Here is an 8,258-nt window from a genome sequence, read left to right as displayed (position 1 = left end):
TGGCAGTGAGCATGCCCCTGTGCTCCAGCCTGGGCTACAGATGGGGATTCCGACTCCAAATAATAATTCTCACCACTACCACTACCAGCACCACCCCTGCCACCAAGCACGAGGAGTCATCCTCAAGGATGGGAGAGGAAAAGGCACTTAAAGGCCTGTCATTCATGAGAGGATACAACGGTGGCCACCAGGCACATCCATCCCATGCCTTCCACCACACGCCCCAGAAGGCCTGCCACCACCCTCCACACTCGCTCCCCACAGTAAAGACATGTGTGAGTTCTGGAAATTAACATCCCTGAGTTAGGGCAGCCATCAGGCACAGAGCGATCAAGGTGGTGCGGCAATGCACTGGCCAGCCCATGTTCCAGGCTCCCTGTATGACAACTTCAGGTGAGGGGAGAGAGCCCTTCTCTCCCAATCACTCCATCATCCCCCAGCCATGCACACCTTGCCCTGGGAATACATTGACCCCCTTCATAATGCACATGGGAGATTTCTTTTTTATCGCTGGAGTCTCCGTCAGCTGAGGTGGGGTGCGGCAGCACGATCGTGGCTCCCATTGACTCCACCTGAGGGGCAAAGGTGGTCCTCCAGCCTTGGCCCCCGAGCAGCTGGGACTCCATGGAGCACTAAGACTGCCCCAATTTTGGAAACCTCACACTGAGGCGAGGTCCGGCCATGTTGCCTGGGCTGATCTCCAACACCTGGGCTCAGGCAGCCTCCCGCTCAGCCTCCTAGGGTGCAGGGCTGAATGCTGTGAGCCATGATGCCTGGTCTGGACTCTCATGTTCTCAGTGGGCACAACGCAAAGGAACACCACAGAAGAGAAGCCACCACATCCTGTGTACCCGGGACTGCAGGCACCACCACCCACGAGTCCAGTGTTTGTATTCCAGGGAGTGACGAGGTCTCTTTATGTGGTCCAGGCTGGTCTTGAACTCCTGGGCTCCAGTGGTCCCCTGACTTGGCCTTCCAAACCCACAACTTGAATGTCTGCAAATCTACAGTCTTTTGGGAACTATAGGTCCAAGTCTGTGGCCTCCTTCCCAAATGATCTCTGTCTGTTCTCAATGATCCCAATGCCATCCACAAATGGATGCTCTTTTTTCCATTTTTTCCTTTTTTCTTTCAGTTGGAGTCTCAATCCGTCATCCAGGGTGGAAGGTGTTAGCTTTCTCCCAGTCACTGCAGCCTCGGCCCTCCAGGTTCTGGCGAGCCTTTCCCCGACCTTCCAAGGAGCTGGAACAATAGATGCACACCTCCAATCCCAGCTCACTTGGGATGGAGGGTAGAGACGAGGCCTTACCGAGGTACTGGGGTGGGTGTTGGTGCACAGGCTAGGGCAAGCCACTGGCCTCAGCTTCACAGTGCACTGGGATGATGAGGCTGAACCTCCCGGCCATGATCACGGCCACAATTCATCATCAAAAATGAACCATAAGGCCTAGCGTGATGGCCCACTCTTGGTCGCCCAGAGCTCTGTGAGACAGTGGTGGGAGGATGGCTGGTGACTATGAGCCCAAGGCCAGCCAGGGCCATGCAGGGAGACCCCGTCTCCACACCCATGAAAACAGGGGGATTGGGGGTAAAGAAATGTGCCTGGGTGAGGGATATGTCCCCGGTCCTTCTTGATAGAAGGTCCTCAGTGATGCGTTGGAGGTTCAGCCTGCCTGGGGCACATAACTCACCTAGGAGGAGTGAGCCAGCAGGAACCTGGCCAGGGAGCCTCAGAAAATACCACACCAAAGCAGGGGCAGGCAATGAGGGGTATGGGCCTGGAAGGTGCCGAGCTTTGGGGAACCTCCCATGTGGGGCTGCAGGGATGAAGACTGAGGGCAGAAGGTTTTCAGGAGAATGGATTTTTTTATTCTTTATTTCAATCTTTCTTTCTTTTTTTTGAGTCAGAGTCTCCAGCGCCCAGATGGGAGTGCAGTGGCTGCTCCCAGCCACCACAGCATCAACCTGCTGGGCATGGGCGATCCTTCTACCTTAGCCTTCCAAGTAGCAGGAACTACAGGCACGGACTACTGCACCTGGCTAATTTTTTTTATTTATTGTAGATATGAGGTCTCATCAGGTTACCCAGGTGGGTCTTGAACCCATAGGCTCAGACAATTCACTCACCTCAGCCTCCCAAAGGTGGGATTACAGGCTGAGACACCGAGTCCAGACTCTTTCTGTCTTTCTTTTGTCTTTTTCTTCCTTACTAGTTTGCCCAGGCTGCTCTCAAACAACTCAAATTGGTCCATACTCTTGGTCTGGGCCTCCCAAATTGCTCTGATCACAGACATTCCATTTGGTTGACATCCTTGTCTTCCTGCCTGGTCTTTAATTCTGGGCTGGAGGCAATCCTCCTGCTGTGGTCTACCCTTACTCAAGGTTTTCTGGGTTTTTCTTGGGGTTGAGGTGGGGGCTTGCTATGGTGTTCAGCCTGGTCTTGAGCTCCCGAACTCCAGGCATCTTCCTGTCTCGGGCTACCCAAGTAACGATGAGACAGGCATGAGGTGCCCGGCCATCCCCACTACTCAAAGTTTTGAAAGTCACACGACCCCTTTCCCTGAGTCTGCCCTGGGAGGATAGAGTGGGTCCACACTGGGCACGAGGTGGGCAGAGGTGTGGGTGACCGTGTGGAGACATGCCCCTGCACCAGGCGCTCTCCCCAGGTAGGGCTTGGCGGGTGACTCCCACCACCCACTCTGGGGTCGTGGGTTGATGGAGGGGAGCTGTGCTTGTGGGGGTGCCCCGAGAGTGGTGTGGAGGCTGGGCACAGGGGTTCATGCTTGTCATCCGGGGCTCTGGGAGGCTGAGGCAAGAGGATGACCTGAGCCCCCAGGTTCGAGACCTGCCTGGGCACCTTAGTGAGACCTGATCTCTACAAGAAGTCAAAAAAATGACCCGAGCATGGTAGTGCACTTCTGTCGTTCCAGCCACTTGCGAGACCACAGCAACTGGTGGAGGTCGCTGTGGCCCGAGATTGGTAATCTGCACTCCAGCCTGGGAACAGAGTGGGACTCCAACTCAGAATAATAATACCAACCACTACCACCACCACCACAATCCCAGACTGAGCTCAGGGGCTCAGACTGGCATCCCTGCCCTTCAGAACCCCAGGCAAGTGGATGACCTGAGCCTGCGGGTTCAAAAACAGTCTGTGACATGGGACGAGACATTATATCGGCCATCAAACCTCAATCCAAACATTAGCCTGGCCTGGTGGCGAAGGCCTGTGGTTTCAGCCACTCGGCAGTCCAAGACAAGAGGATCACCTGAGCCCAGCAGGTGGATTCCGCAGTGGCCGTGAGCGTGACCCTGAATTCTGGCCTGGGTAACAGATTGGGATTTGGACTCTAATAATAATCACCACCACCATCACCATCCAGCGTGAGGAGTAACCTTAGGGAAGGGAGAGGAAAAGAGGCACTTTCCAGCTCTTCATTCATGGGAGATTCCAAAGGTGGCCACCACGCATATCCATCCTGCACCTTCGACCACATATCCCAGAAGGCCTGTCTCCACCCTCCATACTCGTACCCCACGGCAAAGATGTGTGTGAGCTCACGGGACAGATGGCCCCAAGCAGGGCAGCCATTGGGAACAGAGCTATTAAGGTGGTCCGGCAATGCCACGGCCAGCCCGGGTTCCAGTCGTTCTTTCTGCCATCTTTGGGTGGGGAAACGGCTTCTTTCTGTACCAATTACTCCATTGTCCCCTACCCATGCGGACCTTTCCTTGGGGAGCCATGGACCCCCGTTGTGATGCATGTGGGAGGCATCTTATTTGTTGCTGAAGTCTCCATCAGTCAGGCTGGGGCATTACAGCATGGTCGTAGCTCCTGGAAACTCAACCTGTAGGACTCAAGCGGTCCTCCTGCATTGGCTCCAGAGCAGCTGGGACTCTGGGGTCACCATGCCTGACTCGATTTTGGGGACACTCACAGAGATGAGGACTGGCCACCTTCCCAGGCTGGTCTCTGACATCTGGCCTCAGGCAGCCTCCCACTGCAGCCTCCCCGGGCACCTGGCTGATGAACGTGAGCCACAGTGAGCGGCCTGGACTCACACATTCTGTTGGCAGGGGCATCAAAAAGGAACACCCCAGGACTGAGGCCACAGCATCACATGTATTCAGGACCATGGGTGCCACCACGGTCAATGCCAATGTTTGCTTTCCAGGGATTGATGAGTTCTCGCTATGTGGCCCAGGCTGGGTTAGAACTCCTGGGCTCCAGAGTTTACCCAACTTGGAATCCCAAAGCCACAGCCCATGTCTGCTGATCCACCATCTTTCTGGAACTCTAGGCCCAAAGCTGGGCCTCTTTCCAAATAATCTCTGTCTGTTCACACTGATCCAACCCCATACACAAATGGATGCTCTTCTCTTTATTCCTTTTTTCCTTTTTTTCTTTGAGTCATAGTCTCACTCTGTTGCCCATGCTGGAGGGCAGTTGCTCGCTCCTGACCACCACAGTGTCATCCCGCAGCACTTTGGCTTGACTTTCCCCAGCCTTCTGAGAAGCCACAATGACAGGTGTGCACCACCACCAGGGCTCGTTTAGAATGGAGTGTAGAGACAAAGTCTTGCTGAGGTGCCCAGACATGTCTCAACCCCTGGGCTCAGGCTGGCCACTGGCCTTGGCCTCTCAAAGTCCTGGGATGACAAGGTTGAACCCCCAAACCCGGCCTCAATTCTTTGTCAAAAAAGAACCAGAAGGCCTGATGCGATGACCCATACCTGGAATACCAGTGATCTGGGTGGCCAAGGTGGGAGGATGGCTGGAGCCCAGGAGCCCAAGGCCAGCCCGGGTCACCCAGGGAGATCCTGTTTCTGCACCCATCCAAACAGGGGGTTGGAGCCGGGGTGTCCATTATCCTGGCCACTCCATTGACTGAGGTGCAAGGATAGCCAGAGTCCACGATTTTGAGGCTCGTGGTGAACAACACTCATGGCCACGGGCCCCAACCTGGACCACAGAGCCAGACCCTGTCTCCAAAAACATCAGAATCGTACACAGATTCTCAAATGCACTTGGTGTGTTCACAGGGCGACTGGCTTTAGAACCAGGAAAAATGGGATTTGGGGGACAGAAATTTCCACAGGTGAGGGCTGTGTCCTTGGGCTTTCTTGGCAGAAGGTCCTCATTGCTGATTCTGAGGGTTGGCCTGCCTGGGGCACATTTCTCACCTCGGAGAGGAGAACGGGCAGGAACCCGGCCAGGGAGCCTCAGGAACTCCCCCACCAAAGTGGGGGCAGTCATTGGGCGGGTTAGGGCTGGAAGTTGCCAAACTTGAGGTCCCCTGACATGTGGGAGAGCAGGGGGTGAAGTACTGAGGGTAGACGGTCTGCACTAAAATGGATTCTTTCTTTCTTTCTTTCTTTCTTTCTTTCTTTCTTTCTTTCTTTCTTTCTTTCTTTCTTTTCTTTCCACACTAGGTTGCCCAGGTTGCTTTCAAATCACCCATCTCTCAGCCAGGGCCTCCCAAAATGCTTGAGATCACAGGCTTTCCGCTTGGTCAACATCCTGGTCATCGTGCCTGTTCTTTAACTCTGGGCTGGAAGACAGCCACTCGCCGAGGACTTCCCTCACCCATGGTTTTCTGGGTTTTACTTCGTGTCATAGTAGGGGCTTGCTATGGTGTCCAACCTGGTCTCAACCTCCTGGCTACAGCCATTTTCCCACTGACCACCGCAAGAATCGGAGGTTTGAGAGTAATGCCCTCTCTTTCCCCGAGGCGGCCCCTGGGAGGAGCTAGCGTGTCCACTCTGTGGAACAACGCAGGCGGAGGGGTGGGCAGCCTGGCTGAGACACACCCTTGGGTCAGGTGCTCCCCCCGGGGAAGGCTCGCTGTCGACTCTAGCCACCCACTTTGGGATCCTAGGTTGTTAGAAGGGAGCAGACCTCGTGGTGGGGCCTGACAGTGGTGTGGAGGCCAGGCGTGGAAGCTCACACTTGTCATCCCAGCACTCTGGGAGGCTGAGGTGAGAGTATGGCCTGAATCCCCGTGTTCAAGACAAGCCTGGGCACCTTGGCGAGACCTTTTCCCTACAAGAAGCCGAAGAAATGAGCCAAGCGTGGTGGCACATGCCTGTCATTTCAGTCACTAGGGAGGCCATGGCTGGAGTATTGCCGGAGCCCAGACAATGGAGGCCATGGTGGCCAAGAGCAGGCCCTTGCTCTCCGACCTGAGCGACAGAGCAGGACTCAGACTCAGAATAATAATGCCAACCACCAGCACCACAACAACCACAGGCCAGTCTCAGGGCCTCAGCCTGGCATCCTGGCACTTCAGAGGTCCAGAATAATAGAGGACCTGAGGCTGCAGGTTCAACACCATTCCAGGACACGGGGTGAGATCTCACCTCAGTCATCAAAAATAAATAAAAATTTAGCCTGGTGTGGTGGCACAGGCCTGTGATTCCATCCACTCGGGGAGATGAATCAGAAGGATCCCCTGAGCAAGGCAGATGGGGTCTGCAGTAGCCGTAAGCGTGCCCTGTGCTCTAGCCTGAGAAACAGTCAGGATTCTGTCTCCAAATAATAATGATCACCAGCACCACCATCACCACCAACCCTGCCACCCAGCGCGAGGAGTCATCCTCAGGGCTGGGAGGGAAAAAGGCACTTTCTGGCCTATCGTTCATGGGGGGTTTCAAACGTGGCCACCAGGCACGTTCATCTCACACCTTTGGCCATACTCCCCAGGAGATCTGCCTCCACCCTCTGCAGTCCTTCCCCCAGCCACGACTTGTGTGAGCTCACGGAACAGACGACCCTGAGCTAGGACAGCCATCAGGCACACAACATTCAAGGTGGTCCAGCAATGCAGCTGCCACACCAGGTTCTTGTCACCCTGTCTGACACCTTCGGGCAGAGGGAGGGCTCCTTCCTCTCCCAATCACTCTATCGTCACCCATCCAAGCAAACCTTTCCTTGGGGAGCCATGGATGCCCAACATGACGCACGTGGGAGGCATCTTTTTTGTGACCAGAGTCTCCATCAGCAGGGCTTGGGCATGATGGCTCGACCTTTGCTCCAGGGGATTCGATTTACAGGGCTCAGGCTGCTCTTGGTCCCTGAGCAGCTGGAACTAGGGGGGCCAAAACACTTGACTCCATTTTGGGGACCACTCGACGAGGCAAGGTCTGATCATGTCACCCGGGCTGATCTCCAATCCCTGGGCTCAGGAAGCCTCCCGTCTCCTTTTCCAGGGTGTGGGGCTGATGGCCGTGAGCCACGGGTCCTGGCCCGGACTCACATATTCTGTCAGTGGAGACGATGTAAAGAAATGCCCCAGAAGGAAGTCACCGTATCCCATGTAGTCAGGACCGAGGGCACCACCACTTGTGACTCCAGTGTTTGCGTTCCGGGGAGCAACGAAATCTCGCTGCGTGGCCCTGGCCAGTCTCGAACACTTGGCTCCAGTAGTACCTCACCTCTATCGCTCAAAGTCAAGCCTGATTGTCTGTTGATCCACCTTCTTTTGGGAACTCTAAGCCCAAGGCTGGGACCTCCTTCCCAAATGTTTTCTGTCTGTTCATGATGATCCCAACTCCATACACAATGGATGTTCTACTTATTTTACCTTTTTTTCTTTTAGTTGGAGTCTGACTCCATTGCCTGGTGGTGGCTGGCTCCAGCCACAGCAACATTGGCCCACTGGGCTCTAGCGAGCCTTTCCCTGGCCTTCCTATGAGTCAGAACTACAGGCGTGTACCACCATGCCAGGTTCATTTGGGATGGAGGGTAGAGAGGAGGTCTCACCAAGATGCCTGGGTGGGTCTCTGCCCACGACCTCTGGCTGGCTGCTGGCCTCAGCCTGGGATGATGAGGCTGAGCCCCAGAGCCTGACCTCGATCCTTCATTGAAAAAGAACCAGAAGGCCTGGCATGGTGGCCCAAGCCTAGAATCCTAGTGCTCTGGGAGGCCAATTCAGGAGATTGGTTGGAGAGCAGGAGCCCAAGGTCAGCCTGGGCCACACAAGGAGACCCCTTCTCCACACCCATCCAAACTGGGGGTCTGTGGTTGAAGTACCTGTCATCTCTGCCACTCCAGAGGCTGAGGTGGGAGGATCGTCAGAGCCCACAATTTCGAAGCTCCCAGTGAATGATGGTCGTGTCTCCAGGCCCCAGCCTGGGCCACTGAGCCAGACCCTGTCTCCAAAAGCATCAGAATCATGCAGATTCTCAACGACGCATTGTGTGTTTACAGGGCGACTATCTTTAGAGTCACAGAAAATGGAACTGGGGGAGAAAGTTAT

Source organism: Carlito syrichta, unplaced genomic scaffold, assembly GCF_000164805.1.
Source record: "Carlito syrichta isolate Samal-C Ts95f unplaced genomic scaffold, Tarsius_syrichta-2.0.1 Scaffold308822, whole genome shotgun sequence".
Lineage (NCBI taxonomy): Eukaryota > Metazoa > Chordata > Mammalia > Primates > Tarsiidae > Carlito > Carlito syrichta.
The sequence above is the reverse complement of the archived record's forward strand: the minus strand, read 5'-3'. Positions refer to the sequence as shown.